Source organism: Arachis stenosperma, chromosome 6 (assembly GCF_014773155.1).
Source record: "Arachis stenosperma cultivar V10309 chromosome 6, arast.V10309.gnm1.PFL2, whole genome shotgun sequence".
Lineage (NCBI taxonomy): Eukaryota > Viridiplantae > Streptophyta > Magnoliopsida > Fabales > Fabaceae > Arachis > Arachis stenosperma.
Genome location: NC_080382.1, coordinates 47,090,263 through 47,109,845, shown reverse-complemented (window position 1 = coordinate 47,109,845; position 19,583 = coordinate 47,090,263). Strand labels below are relative to the sequence as shown.

General features: G+C 40.5%; 1 non-coding gene across 1 annotated transcript; it reads right to left on the bottom strand.

Moving 5' to 3' along the window:
• Positions 1-680: 680 nt before the first annotated feature.
• LOC130937127 (small nucleolar RNA R71) lies at positions 681-788 on the bottom strand. The gene has a single exon (XR_009068359.1). It is a non-coding gene; the product is annotated as a small nucleolar RNA R71 (small nucleolar RNA).
• Positions 789-19,583: the final 18,795 nt, after the last annotated feature.

Here is a 19,583-nt window from a genome sequence, read left to right as displayed (position 1 = left end):
CTCTCTTCTCTCTATTCGAATTTACTCTTCTCCTTCCTTTTCTCATTCTTTTTTTCTTCTATTTTTATACTCACATAAAGGAATCTCTATACTGTGACATATAGGATTCCACTACTCCATTTGTTCTCTTCTTTTTCATAGGAGTAGGAACAAGGATAAAAATATTCTTGTTGAAGCTGATCCTGAACCTGAAAGGGCTCTGACGAGGAAGCTAAGAGAAGCTAAAGCACAACACTCTGGAGAGGACCTTACAAAAAATTTCAAAAAAGAAGCAGACATGGCAGCCAAACTCAATAACAATACTAGAGATGCAAGGAAGATGCTTGGTGACTACACTGCACCAACTTCCAACTTCAATGGAAGAAGCATCTCAATTCCTACTATTGGAGCAAACAACTTTGAGCTTAAGCCTCATTAGTTTCTCTAATGCACCAGAATTGCAAGTTTCATGGACTTCTAGCAGAAGATCCTCATCAGTTCTTAGCTGAATTCTTGGAGATCTTGATACTGTTAAGACCAATGGGGTTAATCTCGAGGTCTACAGACTTCTGCTTTTCCCCTTTGCTGTAAGAGACAGAGCTAGGATATGGTTGGACTCACAACCTAAAAAAAGCCTGAACTCTTTGGACAAGTTGGTCAATGCTTTCTTGACCAAATTCTTTCCACCTGAAAAGATGAGCAAGCTTAGAGTGGAAGTCCAAACCTTTAAACACAAGGAAGGTGAATCCCTTTATGAAGCTTGGGAAAGATACAAGAAATTAACCAAAAGGTGCCCTTCTGACATGCTTCCAGAATAGAGCCTCATTTGTATGTTCTATGATGGTCTGTCTGAATTATCCAAGATGTCATTGGACCATTCTGCTGGTGGATCTCTTCATCTAAAAATGCCTGCAGAAGCCCAGGAACTCATTGAGAAGGTTGCAAATAACCAGTTCATGTATACTTCTGAAAGGAATCCCGTGAATAATGGGATGACTCAGAAAAAAGGAGTCCTTGAGATTGATACTCTGAATGCCATATTGGCTCAGAATAAAATATTGACTCAGTAAGTCAATATGATTTCTCAGAATCTGACTAGATTGCAAGCTGCATCCTGCAATACTAAAGAAGCCCCCTCTGAAGGAGAAGCTTATGACCCTAAGAATCCTACAATGAAAGAGGTGAATTATATGGGAGAACCCTATGGAAACACCTATAATCTTTCATGGAGAAATCACCCAAATTTCTCGTGGAAGGATCAACAGAAGCCTCAACAAGGCTTCAATAATAATAATGGTGGGAGAAATAGGTTTGGCAATAGCAAGCCTTTTCCATCATCTTCTCAGCAACAGACAAAGAATTCTGAGCAAAGCCCCTCTGGCTTAGCAACCATAGTCTCTGGTCTAGCTAAGGCCACAATCAGTTTTATGACTAAAACAAGGTGCTCCATCAGAAAGTTGGAGGCACAAGTGGGTCAGTTGAGCAAAAGAGTTACTAAAATGCCTCATAGTACTCTCCCAAGCAATACAGAAGAGAATAAAAAAAGAGAGTGCATGGCCATAACTATAACCAAAATGGCCGAACCTGGAGAGAGTGAAAAGGCAGTGAGTTCCAGTGAGGAAGACCTTAATGGATGTCCACTGACCACTAAGAAGTTCCCTAATGAGGAACCATAGGAATCTGAGGCTCATACAGAGACCATAGAGATCCCACTGAACTTTCTATTGCCATTCATGAGCTCTGATGAGTACCCTTCATCTGAAGAAGATGAAGACATTGTTGAAGAGTAAGTTGCTTGGTATCTAGGAGTAATCATGAAGCTGAATGCTAAGTTATTTGGTAATGAGACTTGGGAGGATGAACCCCCATTGCTTAGCAATGACCTAAATACCTGGGTTCAGCAGACATTACCTCAAAAGAAACTGGATCCCGGAAGGTTCTTAATACCTTGTACCATAGGCACCATGACCTTTGAGAAAGCGCTGTGTGACTTGGGGTCAGGTATAAACCTCATGCCACTCTCTGTAATGGAGAAACTAGGAATCTTTGAGGTACAAGCTGCAAGAATCTCACTAGAGATGGCAGACAAATCAATGAAAAAGGCTTATGGACTTGTAGAGGTTGTCTTAGTGAAGGTGGAAGGCCTCTACATCTCTGCTGACTTCATAATCCTAGACACTGGGAAGGATAAGGATGAATCCATCATCCTTGAAAGACCCTTCCTAGCCATAGCAAGGGCTGTAATTGATGTAGACAGAAGAGAGTTAGTCCTTCAATTGAATGAGGACTACCTTGTGTTTAAGGCTCAAGGTAGAAGCATGAAAAGTTTCATCCAATTCTCTCCATACAAAGTCAAGCAGAGCCCCCACATTCAAACTCTAAGTTTGGTGTTGGGAGGCCACAATCATGCTCTGAGCACCTGTGAAGCTCCATAAGAGCTTCCTGTCAAGCTATTGACATTAAAGAAGCGCTTATTTGGAGGCAACCCAATTTTATCTACATTAATTACTTTTTCATTTTATTTTCTATTGTTAGTTTATGATTTTTATAGGTTGATGATCATGTGGAGTCATAAAAACAGCTAGAAAAAATTATAATAGAATCAAAAATAGCATAAAAAATAGCACACCCTAGAGGACAGGCTTACTGGTGTTTAAACGCTAGTAAGGATAGCAGAATGGGCGTTTAACGTCCAGTCTTGCAACATTATGGGCGTTAAACGCCAGAATAGGCAGACAGACTGGCGTTTAATGCCAAAAAAGGGTGCCTGGTGTCTGGCTGGCGTTAAACGCCAATAAGGCTAGCAGAATGGGTGTTTAACGCCCAGTCTAGCAGCATTCTGGGTGTTAAACACCAAAATGGGAAGCCAGACTGGCGTTTAACGCCGGGAAGGGCAGCAGAAGGGTGTTTACCCACCAGAAAGGTGCAGGGATGTGAATTTCTTGACACCTCAGGATCTGTGGACCCCGCAGGATCTCCACCTATCAAATCCTTTACACCTTTCCATAACACTCTTCCCCAAACACCATTCACCTATCAAATCCTACCCTCTTCCCCATAATCCCTCCACCACTCACATCCATCCACTCTTCCCCAAAAACCCCTCATAAAACCCCACCTACCTCACCATCGAAATTCAAACTATTTCCCTTCCAAACCCACACATTCCTACACAGATTCCCTATCTCCCTTACCCTATAAATACCCCTCCTTACCACCCTCATTTTCATACATTACAAACACTTCTAACCCCCTTGCCCGAACTACTCATACCCTCCCATATCTTCCATTTCTTCTTCTTCTACTCCCTTCTTTTTTCTTTTGCTCGAGGACGAGCAAACCTTTTAAGTTTGGTGTGGAAAAAAGCTCCGCTTTTTGTTTTTCCATAACCATGAATGGCACCTAAGGCCGGAGATACCACTAGAAAGAGGAAAGGGAAGGCAGTTGCTTCCACCTTCGAGTCATAGGAGATGGAGAGATTTATCTCAAGGGTCCATCAAGACCACTTCTATGAAGTTGTGGCCAAGAAAAAGGTGATCCTCGAGGTCCTCTTCATGCTCAAAATGGGTGAATATCTGGAGATCTGACGTGAGGTTCAGAGAAGAGGTTGGAAAGCACTCACCAACCCAATCCAACTAGTCGGAATCTTAATGGTTCAAGAGTTCTATGCTAATGCATGGATCACTAAGAACCATGATCAAAGTATAAACCCGAACCCAAAGAATTGGCTCACAATGGTTCGGGAGAAATACTTGAATTTCAGTCCAGAAACTGTAAGGTTGGCATTCAACTTGCCAATTGTTCATACCCTGGGTCGAGCTGGCCGACCCGGGATGTTCTACAGGCAAATCGATCGACCTCTTCAGGTCAGGACAACCCGACCTCTTTCCAAAGAGCTCGGCCAAGTCACCAGGAAAGCCTAAAGAAGGGCACAAATAGAGGAACACGCCCCAAATCCTAAGGCAGCCCAAGCCTACAGAGAGAAGGGCGGTTCCCTTGAAAGATAAGATGACCTCATTCAGAAGATAAAGATAAGATAAGATAACTAACTTATCTTTTCTAAGAAGGTCACTCCACGCTACTATAAATACGCTAGAGCACCCAGGTATAACTCATACTCTGATTCTACTCAATACCTGCTTAATACCCTTGCTAACTTAAGCATCGGAGTCCCTTGCAGGTACCTCCCACCCTCCGGGGGCGAAGGATCAGCACCATCACCAAGTCCCACAAGTCGGACAACAACAGCTCCGACCCACACGGAAGATCTCGACCAAGATCGACCTACAGTTTTACGTAACCCTCGGAACATTGGCGCCGTTGCCTGGGACCTGGAAGTCATCCCATTACCATGGCGGATGACCATGACAACGATCACGCCTCAGATCTAGAAGAAAGAACGCCGCACAAAAACGCGGGCACAACACCAAAAGATACTCCTCAAATCAACAATAAGAACTCCCCAAACGAGGGAGCCCTGGGAGCATTCCATGATCGGTTAAAACAACTTGAGGAAGACGCCATACGTCAACGAGAGGCCGAGAAGGATCTGTAAAGAGAAATAAGGCGACGTCAGGAACTGGAAACCAAACTCCTAAAACTTGAAGCTGATGTCAAGACAAAAGACAGCCAATCTATTCCCGAAGATAATGCACGAAAGGAGCAAGACCCATTCACCAAAGAATTCATGAAGACAAAAATCCTAAAGGACTTTAAACTCCCAGACATGACCTTATACGACGGTATTACAGATCCCAGCCATCATCTCAGCAACTTCAGAAGTAGAATGTGCCTCACCGATGCCTCAGATGCCATTCGTTGCAAAGCCTTTCCAACTACTTTAACAAAAACAGCAATCAGATGGTTCGACAATCTCCCTCCTATGTCCATCTCAAGTTTCGACGACATGGCTAAAAAATTCCTGGCCAGATTCTCCATCCAAAAGGACAAAGCTAAACACGCTCCGAGCTTACTAGGAATCAGACAAGGAGAGTGGCAGACCCTACGTAACTACATGGAGAGATTCAACAAAACATGCATGGATATATCCCGATTAAGAGAGACCTCAAAAGCAGGGTTCACCCCTCGGGATAAAGACAAAGATTCCAGAAGAAAGGAAGATCGACATGGAGAGAAAATCAAAAAGTACCATAATTACACCACTCTTCGGGTGTCTCTTGTGGATGTCTACAGAGAGGTTTGCAACATAGAAAAAATACCACCAGCTCGACCACTCAAAGGCAAAAAAGGAGGAGGAAACCGGGCTGAATATTGTGAATACCATCGGATCCACGGGCACCCTACCAATGAGTGTTTTGACTTGAAAAACGTCATAGAAAAGCTCGTATGATAAGGGAAACTAGATCAATACCTAGCCACCCATGATGATGAATAAAAGAAAAGAAGAAGAGCAGATGACGTCGGACCAACCACACGATCATCCCGGACGCCAGAAAGACATGTCCACATGATACACGGTGGATTCGCCGGGGGAGGAATCTCCAAATCATCCCACAAGAGACATCTCAAAGACGTATACCACGTCGCAGAAAAGAAGGAAACACCCGACATCCCAGCGATCACTTTTACCAAGGAAGACGCATCCGGCGTCATGGCAGGGCATGACGATCCCATGGTGATCACTATTATACTAGCAAACGCAAATCTTCACCGCACATTGATAGACCAGGGGAGCTCTGCCGATATCTTATTCAAAACTGCCTTCGACAAACTCGGCTTGGAAGAAAAAGAACTCATAGCATATCCGGACAGCCTGTTTGGGTTAGGAGATACCCCGATTCAACCAATGGGATACATCCCGCTCCACACAACTTTTGGAAAGGGAAGTTAGTCAAGAACACTCAAAATAGATTACATTGTCGTTGATGTAAGCTCAGCCTACAATGCCCTAATAGGTCGGATAACATTAAATCAACTCGGCACAATAGTCTCGACTCCGCATCTATGCATGAAGTTCCCAACCACAGAAGGAATAGCCATAGTAAAGGCATACCAGAAAATGGCGCGCCGCTGTTACAACGAAAGTCTAAACCTCAGAGGCAGAGGAGAAGAATTCCACACAATCGAGCTCCGTAGAGTTCGGAGGCGGGAGGAGCTCTGCCCACAACTTGAAGGAGAAATAGAGAAAATCTAGATCGGGAACACCCCAGACCAAATAACCAACATCGGCACACACCTAAAAGGGGACATAAAAGAATCACTCATACAGTTCCTACGCGACAATGCCGACCTCTTTGCGTGGAAGGCCGCAGACATGCCAGGCATAGATCCCAAACTAATGTGCCACAAGCTAGCAGTCTACCCAGGATCTCGGCCGATACAACAAAGGCGCAGAAAGCTAGGACCAGAACGCTCTCAAATGGTGGAAGAACAGATACGAGCTCTACTGGAGGCAGGCTTCATAAGAGAAGTCAAATAACCGCTATGGCTTGCTAATGTCGTTTTGGTAAAAAAGTCAAATGGGAAGTGGAGAATGTGCACCGACTATACCGATCTCAACAAAGCTTGCCCGAAAGATCCTTATCTGCTCCTAAACATCGACGCACTGGTAGATGCCTCCTCCGGATACAAATACCTCTCCTTTATGGACTTATACTCGGGATATAACCAAATCCCAATGTACCCACGCGACCATGAAAAAACCTATTTCTTAACCCCAAAGGCAAATTACTGCTACATTGTTATGCCCTTCGATCTCAAAAACGAGGGAGCCACTTACCAAAGATTAATGAACAAAGTTTTTTTGGAACACATCGGAAAGATCATGGAGGTCTACGTAGACGACATGCTAGTGAAGACGCAAAACGAAGAGATGTTATTATCCGACCTGACACAAGTATTCAACACCATAAGACGACACGGCATGCGACTCAATCCCACAAACTGTACCTTCGCAGTAGAAGCTGGTAAATTCTTGGGTTTTATGATCACACAGAGAGGAATCGAGGCAAACCCGGACAAGTGCAGGGCCGTACTCGACATGAAAAGCCCGACTTGTATCAAAGAGGTACAACAACTCAACGGGCGGCTGGCAGCCTTGTCCAGATTCCTAGCGGGATCCGCAATAAGATCTCTCCCCTTCTACGCCACTCTAAGGAAGGGAAAGGAGTTCGAATGGACAGTTGAATGCGAGCAAGCCTTCCAAGACGTCAAAAAATTTCTGGGACAGCCACCTATATTAAGTCGGCCACGGGAAGGGGAACCACTCATCTTGTACCTCGCAGTGGGAAATCAGGTAATAGCCTCAGCACTGGTTCGAGAAGACAACAGCGGGCAACAACCCATATACTTTATCAGTAAAGCATTACAAGAATCCGAGCTGAACTATCAAAAAATAGAAAAATTTGCTTATGCTCTCATAATAACATCTCGACGACTTTTCCTGTAACGACCCAATTTCTTGTACGTCATGATCATACTAGAAACTGAGCGCTACCAACTTGTCTTCCTAATTATTATCTATTATTTATCATATGAGCCTGATTCGTTGTTAAAAACGTAGTTAATTTGCGAGGTACTTTTTTTTTGAAAACATTTGGATTAATAAACAGAATCATTCATAAGCAATTCACGAATAATAATAGATAAAACAGATATAAACAACCACACATAAATACATCTCAAGCAGTTGATAACATTCCGTGATCCAGCTTTATTAGAACAGAGACCGTTAGTTAAAACACCCCTAGATATAGCTAAATAATAACTATATACATATATATACATACAACATCCTAGGCCTTGACCTGTTCAAGAAGTCCCTAAGCTGGCGCCCAGGCTAGCCTAAACTCTATACTCACCTAGTCCATCTAACCTACTAAAGCGAGGGAAAATACGTTCTAGGTCTTCTAAACTCAAGTCAGGTGGAACGTCATCAAAAGGTGGAAGGTCGTATACTACTCCTCTGTACGATCATATGACATCAAAGAGCATCTCTCAAGTACTTCATCGAGTGGCCACATAACAGCAACATCGTACAAAGGAGTTAGGCTAAAGTTTGTAGATAAGCGGGGTGCAGACGTTGGCTGGCCTCACCGTATATACATATGAATAGAGAACGGAATTCACCCTAGACTCAGAAGACTACCTAGAGCGGAATCTTCTTTACGAACAGTCATCAGTGAACTACGGAAGGGTACTCATGCTTCCATCTGGAGGGGGAAGGGAGAGAGAAGGGGTAAGAACTGGGGAGTTCTTAGTAGGGTCGGGGTTATTAGTTAAGTTCATTAATTCTATGTTGTTTGGCAGATGAATAACAGAATATAGATGAGCAGTAAACAGAAGATAGATAAATTAAAAAAAAATAAAGACAACAGAAAGCAGGACACAAACAAAAGAATACAAGAAAATACAACACAAATACAAAGAATAGAATACAAACAAACAAAGCATACATTTACTCAACAATCATAACAGAGGAAATGCACAACCAAGTATGATGCATGTCTGTCCTATGCAGGCCATGAGCTCACGTGTCGGTTTACATCCTGCATCCCGACATTACCTAGGAACAAGTCCCAGATATGGCTTCCCTTTGTGTCCTTAGTGCATATGTGTCGGTGGTAAGAATACCACTCCTTCGTGACTACCGGCAGTCGGCGCAAAGCCCGACCCCATAATATACGCACAAGGGGAAACAGTGATCCTCAGTTTGTGGGCGTCCCCGAGATCAATTCACAACAATAAAATAGAGATCTTCAGTTCGTGGGTTATTCCCCGAGATCAATACACAATAACATAGTGATCTTCAGTTCGTGGGTTATACCCGAGATCAACATACAACGATTCATGGGTTATTCCCGTAATCAATGATTATCAGTCCGTGGGTTTTTCCCGCTTATAAACAAATAACAATTTATGGGTTTCCCCGAGATCAATGATCATTCAGTTCGTGGGTACTTCCCGAATTCAACCAATTATCAGTTCATGGGTGTTCCCCGTAGTTAAACAATTAACAGTTCGTGGGGTATTCCCGCCTTTTATCGTTTTTCGTTATCCTTTCTCAACCTCAAGAAATCCACAAATCAATCTTCATTTCCTCTTTCCCTTTGAATCCTTAACACATATTCCTAAACCTTTCTTAACTTTCTCTTTATCTCTTTACTCTGTTCTAATTACTCTGTTTTCTGTATCTCTTTATTTTTCTCTGATTACTATTTCCTTTATATATATGTTACTCTTCTTCTCTTTAACTCTTTCCTCAACTCTGATTATTCTGTTCTCTGTGTTTCCCTACTCTGCTCTGGTTTTCTCTGCTTAACATATATAGTTGAAGCTTATGTAAATTTCGGTATGAATAGTTAGCCTGTCCCAAGTATAGGTTCATTAAGTCTATACTGAAACAGTTTAACTTTTCATATAATACCTAACCCTAGTCGCAACTCAAGTACTATCTAAGTTGCCCTAATTCGTTCACTAATCTCTGTCTGTTTTCTGTCATTAAAACTTTACAGACTTTTTCTTTGACTTTTATCTTTTCTTCAACCTTTATCTTTTCTTTATCTTTTCCTCACTAACATGTTATTACCACTCCCAAAGTGTTTTATGAAGGTAATTATGAGATTCTGCACTTAAAGTTGTCTTTCTAAAGCTTTTACAGAAAACTGCCTTTTCTGCATTATTTTATTAATTTTATTAAAATATTATTTTTAATTAAATATTATTATTTAATATTTTATTATTATTTATTATTTTAATATTAAATTTTCGAAAATTAACTCACTTTTACTTTTAACCTTTAAAATTCACTTTTTACCACCCGTAACTTTTAATATTTCTACTTTTACCACCCTAACTTTCAGAAATTACCAAACAACCCCTCAAACACCAAAATATTTACTTCCTTGCCCTTTATAAGATCTAAAAGGTGTTCTTCAATGTTCTTCACCACACTCAAAGTGTTCTTCATGTTCTTCATAAATTCTTCAGATTCTTTCTCTGTTTTTACCCGTTTTTCAGTCTTTTCAGCAACCGATTTTTACTATAATTCATAATAAATTAGCAGCCACTAAAACCCCATCTTTTCTACATGATTTCAACACAAATTGACCCTCAATTTAAGCTTAGGGTTTCGTTTTCCCAGCTGCCCAAGAACATAAACTTTAAAGCTTAAATTTCATCAAATTTCATCAAAATTTCACCAAATTTTCACCAAGAATCAATCATATATGCAACCAATTTTTAGCACAGCCAAATAATATAACATTCACGCATCTCAAACACAAATAATCAAGATTAATTTCGTGACACCCTACCTTGATTTTGCTGCTCCTAATTCAGTTAAACTTTCAGGTGGTCCTTAAGCACTTTTTCCTCCTAAATCACATCAAGAACAACTTTAAATCCAAAAACCCTCAACTAACCAAATCACACTCAGCATGTTAGGAAGTGATTTCTAACCTTAGACTTTCTGGAAAGTCACGTTTCTTGGCCCTCAAGTCAAGTTAAGCATGATTCCTAAGGAAAAACATCAAGAAAACACATGTTTTGCATGGTTTTCCTTGAAAACCGAATTGAAGAGGGAGGGAGACAGCCATATCACCTTATTTTCAGCCTTGATAAGTCACATGGTTATGTAGAGGAAGAAGAGAGGATCATTTTGGTGAAATCGGAGTTTTGATTTGAGTTTTAGTTCAGAAGAAATCAAGCTTTGAAGATTTATGAACCAAGAACTTTCTCTCCTTTTTCTCTTGGTAATTTTCGGCCACAATGAGCAAATGAGGCAGCCTTGGGGGTTTTGGGGGTGTAGGGTGAGTTGTGATTGGTTGGCTTGGAGGTGGATTAAAATAATATTAAAATATCTCAGGTGTATAACAATTAAAACTAGGTGTATCGGAACACTCGTAAAAATATCTCTAAAAATTATTTTCTGAGCTACTAGCATAAATGACACTAGTAAAATATTTATTATGAGAATAAAACATGTATAATGAGGCCTTAGCATTGCTAAAGTCATCAGAGAGTGCTTGTGCTAAGCTGCACCAGTAAACCGTAAACCCGGTTAAACAGTTTTACTGTTTTTAACAAAATCAGACCAGGTAACCTTATAATATCATTCAAGAAGCTTCTAATACTCATATAATGATGATATTACCCTATTATCTCTCTTCTCTCGTGAATCGAGTCCGGTTCGTCAAACTGAGACTATTTACGAAAAACCGGATCAAAACTCCTAACCGATACGGTTCAAAAACTATGTTCTTCGTGACTGCGTTATCGAGCTTGACTCGGAAAAGGTTCTAGCTTAAAGATGACATAATGACAATGAGGATTGAGATACTTGATGATATATCAAAGGTTCTCCTTTTACCGATCCTCCGGAGTTCTCCGTATCTTTAGAAAAGATCTCACGTACTCGAAAATTAGGGTTGTTACATTCTACCCTCCTAAAAGAAAATTTTGCCCTCAAAATTTGAGGCGTAGGTAAAAAGTTGCAATGATATCTGACTTAAGCAAATTCTTAGCATATAACTTACCTCGAGCGATAGATCCAAACTTTATAGTGTTGCCAGCAGACTCATCTACCATTCTTTTCCGACAGTCTCTTGCCCGATGTCCTTCCTTATTACAATAGTAACATAAACCTGTTCTAACCCGGTAAAGCCTACTACCATGGTTCTTTCCACAAGTTGGGCATATTACACCATTCTGAGCTTTGTGAGGTTAACTCTCATGTCCTTGTCGAATGTCACGGTTATTGTCACTACCATTATTGCAAGTTAGAAGGCTAACAGCTCGGTGGTTTCCATTCCAATGCTGGAACTGACCGATGGCTTTAAAGTTGCGACCTTGAGGGGCTAAATTCTGAACAAAGTCTCTTTGTAAATCCTCCCTACGACTTGCTCGAGCTATCGCCAACTTCTTTGAACATTCTTCCACTAGTTTACTTTTATTCACTAGTTCAGCAAAATTTCGTATTTCTAGCGGAACAACAGAATTCATCAGTTCTTCTCGGAGTCCTCCTTCAAACTTTAAACACTTCCATTCCTCAAAGTCTGCTGGGTTCCCTTGACAAATCTTGGAGAAACGACACAAGTCATCGAATTTACGGGCATACTCAGCAATAATCATATCCCCTTGTTTCAGCTGCATAAGCTCCATCTCCTTGGCATCACGTGCTGCTCTCGGGAAATACTTCTTATAAAATTCATCCCTAAAGGTATCCCAAGGAATGTCATTTTCATTCTGTTGCAGTAGTCGCTGTATCCCCTGCCACCAATGCTCCGCTTCTCCTTCCAGCATATAAGTAGCGAACTCCACGTGTTGGCCTTCCGGAACATGTTGCGCTCGCAGTGATCGTTCGATACCTCGAAACCAGTTGTCAGCATCGGTCGCAACGAGTGTACCTTTAAACTTAGGCGGGTTAACCTTTAGAAAGGTCGCAATGGTCATAGGTCTTTCAGGATGCCCTAAGTTGTTCTCATCATTCCTACTATCTTCCCCATGCTCATTCTCATTCCCGTTTCTCACTCCAAGACGGTCAACGGCCCTAGCCGCTGCAACTGCAGCCTCACGCACTGCCTCAGCTACAGCGTTCATGGTAGTGATAAACGTTTCCTGTTCTCTCTCTCGGTTATCACTAGGGGTTCCTTCTCGCGCACTCCGTCTCTGTGGTCTCATTGTAGTCCTGTTCACACCAAACAATCGTTATTAAGGTGATCAGTCTCAATACCTCGAGTTAAGTGTGAACATTCCCAAAATAAAAACACAGAAACGATCATGCAACACATATCATTGAGATATCCTATAAGCATGAGACACACAACAGAGTATGCAATGAAGCATAGTCAATCCACTCCCCAGGCTCTACTGGGAACGAACTGCTCTGATACCAAATTGTAACGATCCAATTTCTTGTACGTCATGATCATACTAGAAACTGAGCGCTACCAACTTGTCTTCCTAATTATTATCTATTATTTATCATATGAGCCTGATTCGTTGTTAAAAACGTAGTTAATTTGCGAGGTACTTTTTTTTTTTGAAAACATTTGGATTAATAAACAGAATCATTCATAAGCAATTCACGAATAATAATAGATAAAACAGATATAAACAACCACACATAAATACATCTCAAGCAGTTGATAACATTCCGTGATCCAGCTTTATTAGAACATAGACCGTTAGTTAAAACACCCCTAAATATAGCTAAATAATAACTATATACATATATATACATACAACATCCTAGGCCCTGACCTGTTCAAGAAGTCCCTAAGCTGGTGCCCAGGCTAGCCTAGACTCTATACTCACCTAGTCCATCTAACCTACTAAAGCGAGGGAAAATACGTTCTAGGTCTTCTAAACTCAAGTCAGGTGGAACGTCATCAAAAGGTGGAAGGTCGTATACTACTCCTCTGCACGATCATATGACATCAAAGAGCATCTCTCAAGTACTTCATCGAGTGGCCACATAACAGCAACATCGTACAAAGGAGTTAGGCTAAAGTTTGTAGATAAGCGGGGTGCAGACGTTGGCTGGCCTCACCGTATATACATATGAACAGAGAACGGAATTCACCCTAGACTTAGAAGACTACCTAGAGCGGAATCCTCTTTACGAACAGTCATCAGTGAACTACGGAAGGGTACTCATGCTTCCATCTAGAGGGGGAAGGGAGAGAGAAGGGGTAAGAACTGGGGAGTTCTTAGTAGGGTCGGGGTTATTAGTTAAGTTCATTAATTTTATGTTGTTTGGCAGATGAATAACAGAATATAGATGAGCAGTAAACAGAAGATAGATAAATTAAAAAAAATAAAGACAACAGAAAGCAGGACACAAACAAAAGAATACAAGAAAATACAACACAAATACAAAGAATAGAATACAAACAAACAAAGCATACATTTACTCAACAATCATAACAGAGGAAATGCACAACCAAGTATAATGCATGTCTGTCCTATGCAGGCCATGAGCTCACGTGTCGGTTTACATCCTGCATCCCGACATTACCTAGGAACAAGTCCCAGATATGGCTTCCCTTTGTGTCCTTAGTGCATATGTGTCGGTGGTAAGAATACCACTCCTTCGAGACTACGGGCAGTCGGCGCAAAGCCCGACCCCATAATATACGCACAAGGGGAAACAGTGATCCTCAGTTCGTGGGCGTCCCCGAGATCAATTCACAACAATAAAACAGAGATCTTCAGTTCGTGGGTTATTCCCCGAGATCAATACACAATAACATAGTGATCTTCAGTTCGTGGGTTATACCCGAGATCAACATACAACGATTCATGGGTTATTCCCGTAATCAATGATTATCAGTCCGTGGGTTTTTCCCGCTTATAAACAAATAACAATTTATGGGTTTCCCCGAGATCAATGATCATTCAGTTCGTGGGTACTTCCCGAATTCAACCAATTATCAGTTCATGGGTGTTCCCCGTAGTTAAACAATTAACAGTTCGTGGGGTATTCCCGCCTTTTATCGTTTTTCGTTATCCTTTCTCAACCTCAACAAATCCACAAATCAATCTTCATTTCCTCTTTCCCTTTGAATCCTTAACACATATTCCTAAACCTTTCTTAACTTTCTCTTTATCTCTTTACTCTGCTCTAATTACTCTATTTTCTGCATCTCATTATTTTTCTCTGATTACTATTTCCTTTATATATATGTTACTCTTCTTCTCTTTATCTCTTTCCTCAACTTTGATTATTCTGTTCTCTGTGTTTCCCTACTCTGCTCTGGTTTTCTCTGCTTAACATATATAGTTGAAGCTTATGTAAATTTCGGTATGAATAGTTAGCCTGTCCCAAGTATAGGTTCATTAAGTCTATACTGAAACAGTTTAACTTTTCATATAATACCTAACCCTAGTCGCAACTCAAGTACTATCTAAGTTGCCCTAATTCGTTCACTAATCTCTGTCTGTTTTCTGTCATTAAAACTTTACAGACTTTTTCTTTGACTTTTATCTTTTCTTCAACCTTTATCTTTTCTTTATCTTTTCCTCACTAACATGTTATTACCACTCCCAAAGTGTTTTATGAAGGTAATTATGAGATTCTGCACTTAAAGTTGTCTTTCTAAAGCTTTTACAGAAAACTGCCTTTTCTGCATTATTTTATTAATTTTATTAAAATATTATTTTTAATTAATATTATTATTTAATATTTTATTATTATTTATTATTTTAATATTAAATTTTCGAAAATTAACTCACTTTTACTTTTAACCTTTAAAATTCACTTTTTACCACCCGTAACTTTTAATATTTCTACTTTTACCACCCTAACTTTCAGAAATTACCAAACAACCCCTCAAACACCAAAATATTTACTTCCTTGCCCTTTATAAGATCTAAAAGGTGTTCTTCAATGTTCTTCACCACACTCAAAGTGTTCTTCATGTTCTTCATAAATTCTTCAGATTCTTTCTCTGTTTTTACCCGTTTTTCAGTCTTTTCAGCAACTGATTTTTACTATAATTCATAATAAATTAGCAGCCACTAAAACCCCATCTTTTCTACATGATTTCAACACAAATTGACCCTCAATTTAAGCTTAGGGTTTCGTTTTCCCAGCTGCCCAAGAACATAAACTTTAAAGCTTAAATTTCATCAAATTTCATCAAAATTTCACCAAATTTTCACCAAGAATCAATCATATATGCAACCAATTTTTAGCACAGCCAAATATATAACATTCACGCATCTCAAACACAAATAATCAAGATTAATTTCGTGACACCCTACCTTGATTTTGCTGCTCCTAATTCAGTTAAACTTTCAGGTGGTCCTTAAGCACTTTTTCCTCCTAAATCACATCAAGAACAACTTTAAATCCAAAAACCCTCAACTAACCAAATCACACTCAGCATGTTAGGAAGTGATTTCTAACCTTAGACTTTCTGGAAAGTCACGTTTCTTGGCCCTCAAGTCAAGTTAAGCATGATTCCTAAGGAAAAACATCAAGAAAACACATGTTTTGCATGGTTTTCCTTGAAAACCGAATTGAAGAGGGAGGGAGACAGCCATATCACCTTATTTCCAGCCTTGATAAGTCACATGGTTATGTAGAGGAAGAAGAGAGGATCATTTTGGTGAAATCGGAGTTTTGATTTGAGTTTTAGTTCAGAAGAAATCAAGCTTTGAAGATTTATGAACCAAGAACTTTCTCTCCTTTTTCTCTTGGTAATTTTCGGCCACAATGAGCAAATGAGGCAGCCTTGGGGGTTTTGGGGGTGTAGGGTGAGTTGTGATTGGTTGGCTTGGAGGTGGATTAAAATAATATTAAAATATCTCAGGTGTATAACAACTAAAACTAGGTGTATCGGAACACTCGTAAAAATATCTCTAAAAATTATTTTCTGAGCTACTAGCATAAATGACACTAGTAAAATATTTATTATGAGAATAAAACATGTATGATGAGGCCTTAGCATTGCTAAAGTCATCAGAGAGTGCTTGTGCTAAGCTGCACCAGTAAACCGTAAACCTGGTTAAACAGTTTTTCTGTTTTTAACAAAATCAGACCAGGTAACCTTATAATATCATTCAAGAAGCTTCTAATACTCATATAATGATGATATTACCCTATTATCTCTCTTCTCTCGTGAATCGAGTCCGGTTCGTCAAACTGAGACTATTTACGAAAAACCGGATCAAAACTCCTAACCGATACGGTTCAAAAACTATGTTCTTCGTGACTGCGTTATCGAGCTTGACTCGGAAAAGGTTCTAGCTTAAAGATGACATAATGACAATGAGGATTGAGATACTTGATGATATATCAAAGGTTCTCCTTTTACCGATCCTCCGGAGTTCTCCGTATCTTTAGAAAAGATCTCACGTACTCGAAAATTAGGGTTGTTACATTCTACCCTCCTAAAAGAAAATTTTGCCCTCAAAATTTGAGGCGTAGGTAAAAAGTTGCAATGATATCTGACTTAAGCAAATTCTTAGCAAATAACTTACCTCGAGCGATAGATCCAAACTTTATAGTGTTGCCAGCAGACTCATCTACCATTCTTTTCCGACAGTCTCTTGCCCGATGTCCTTCCTTATTACAATAGTAACATAAACCTGTTCTAACCCGGTAAAGCCTACTACCATGGTTCTTTCCACAAGTTGGGCATATTACACCATTCTGAGCTTTGTGAGGTTAACTCTCATGTCCTTGTCGAATGTCACGGTTATTGTCACTACCATTATTGCAAGTTAGAAGGCTAACAGCTCGGTGGTTTCCATTCCAATGCTGGAACTGACCGATGGCTTTAAAGTTGCGACCTTGAGGGGCTAAATTCTGAACAAAGTCTCTTTGTAAATCCTCCCTACGACTTGCTCGAGCTATCGCCAACTTCTTTGAACATTCTTCCACTAGTTTACTTTTATTCACTAGTTCAGCAAAATTTCGTATTTCTAGCGGAACAACAGAATTCATCAGTTCTTCTCGGAGTCCTCCTTCAAACTTTAAACACTTCCATTCCTCAAAGTCTGCTGGGTTCCCTTGACAAATCTTGGAGAAACGACACAAGTCATCAAATTTACGGGCATACTCAGCAATAATCATATCCCCTTGTTTCAGCTGCATAAGCTCCATCTCCTTGGCATCACGTGCTGCTCTCGGGAAATACTTCTTATAAAATTCATCCCTAAAGGTATCCCAAGGAATGTCATTTTCATTCTGTTGCAGTAGTCGCTGTATCCCCTGCCACCAATGCTCCGCTTCTCCTTCCAGCATATAAGTAGCGAACTCCACGTGTTGGCCTTCCGGAACATGTTGCGCTCGCAGTGATCGTTCGATACCTCGAAACCAGTTGTCAGCATCGGTCGCAACGAGTGTACCTTTAAACTTAGGCGGGTTAACCTTTAGAAAGGTCGCAATGGTCATAGGTCTTTCAGGATGCCCTAAGTTGTTCTCATCATTCCTACTATCTTCCCCATGCTCATTCTCATTCCCGTTTCTCACTCCAAGACGGTCAACGGCCCTAGCCGCTGCAACTGCAGCCTCACGCACTGCCTCAGCTACAGCGTTCATGGTAGTGATAAACGTTTCCTGTTCTCTCTCTCGGTTATCACTAGGGGTTCCTTCTCGCGCACTCCGTCTCTGTGGTCTCATTGTAGTCCTGTTCACACCAAACAATCGTTATTAAGGTGATCAGTCTCAATACCTCGAGTTAAGTGTGAACATTCCCAAAATAAAAACACAGAAACGATCATGCAACACATATCATTGAGATATCCTATAAGCATGAGACACACAACAGAGTATGCAATGAAGCATAGTCAATCCACTCCCCAGGCTCTACTGGGAACGAACTGCTCTGATACCAAATTGTAACGATCCAATTTCTTGTACGTCATGATCATACTAGAAACTGAGCGCTACCAACTTGTCTTCCTAATTATTATCTATTATTTATCATATGAGCCTGATTCGTTGTTAAAAACGTAGTTAATTTGCAAGGTACTTTTTTTTTGAAAACATTTGGATTAATAAACAGAATCATTCATAAGCAATTCACGAATAATAATAGATAAAACAGATATAAACAACCACACATAAATACATCTCAAGCAGTTGATAACATTCCGTGATCCAGCTTTATTAGAACATAGACCGTTAGTTAAAACACCCTAGATATAGCTAAATAATAACTATATACATATATACATACAACATCCTAGGCCCTGACCTGTTCAAGAAGTCCCTAAGCTGGTGCCCAGGCTAGCCTAGACTCTATACTCACCTAGTCCATCTAACCTACTAAAGCGAGGGAAAATACGTTCTAGGTCTTCTAAACTCAAGTCAGGTGGAACGTCATCAAAAGGTGGAAGGTCGTATACTACTCCTCTGCACGATCATATGACATCAAAGAGCATCTCTCAAGTACTTCATCGAGTGGCCACATAACAGCAACATCGTACAAAGGAGTTAGGCTAAAGTTTGTAGATAAGCGGGTTGCAGACGTTGGCTGGCCTCACCGTATATACATATGAACAGAGAACGGAATTCACCCTAGACTTAGAAGACTACCTAGAGCGGAATCCTCTTTACGAACAGTCATCAGTGAACTACGGAAGGGTACTCATGCTTCCATCTGGAGGGGGAAGGGAGAGAGAAGGGGTAAGAACTGGGGAGTTCTTAGTAGGGTCGGGGTTATTAGTTAAGTTCATTAATTCTATGTTGTTTGGCAGATGAATAACAGAATATAGATGAGCAGTAAACAGAAGATAGATAAATTAAAAAAAATAAAGACAACAGAAAGCAGGACACAAACAAAAGAATACAAGAAAATACAACACAAATACAAAGAATATAATAAAAACAAACAAAGCATACATTTACTCAACAATCATAACAGAGGAAATGCACAACCAAGTATAATGCATGTCTGTCCTATGCAGGCCATGAGCTCACGTGTCGGTTTACATCCTGCATCCCGACATTACCTAGGAACAAGTCCCAGATATGGCTTCCCTTTGTGTCCTTAGTGCATATGTGTCGGTGGTAAGAATACCACTCCTTCGAGACTACGGGCAGTCGGCGCAAAGCCCGACCCCATAATATACGCACAAGGGGAAACAGTGATCCTCAGTTCGTGGGCGTCCCCGAGATCAATTCACAACAA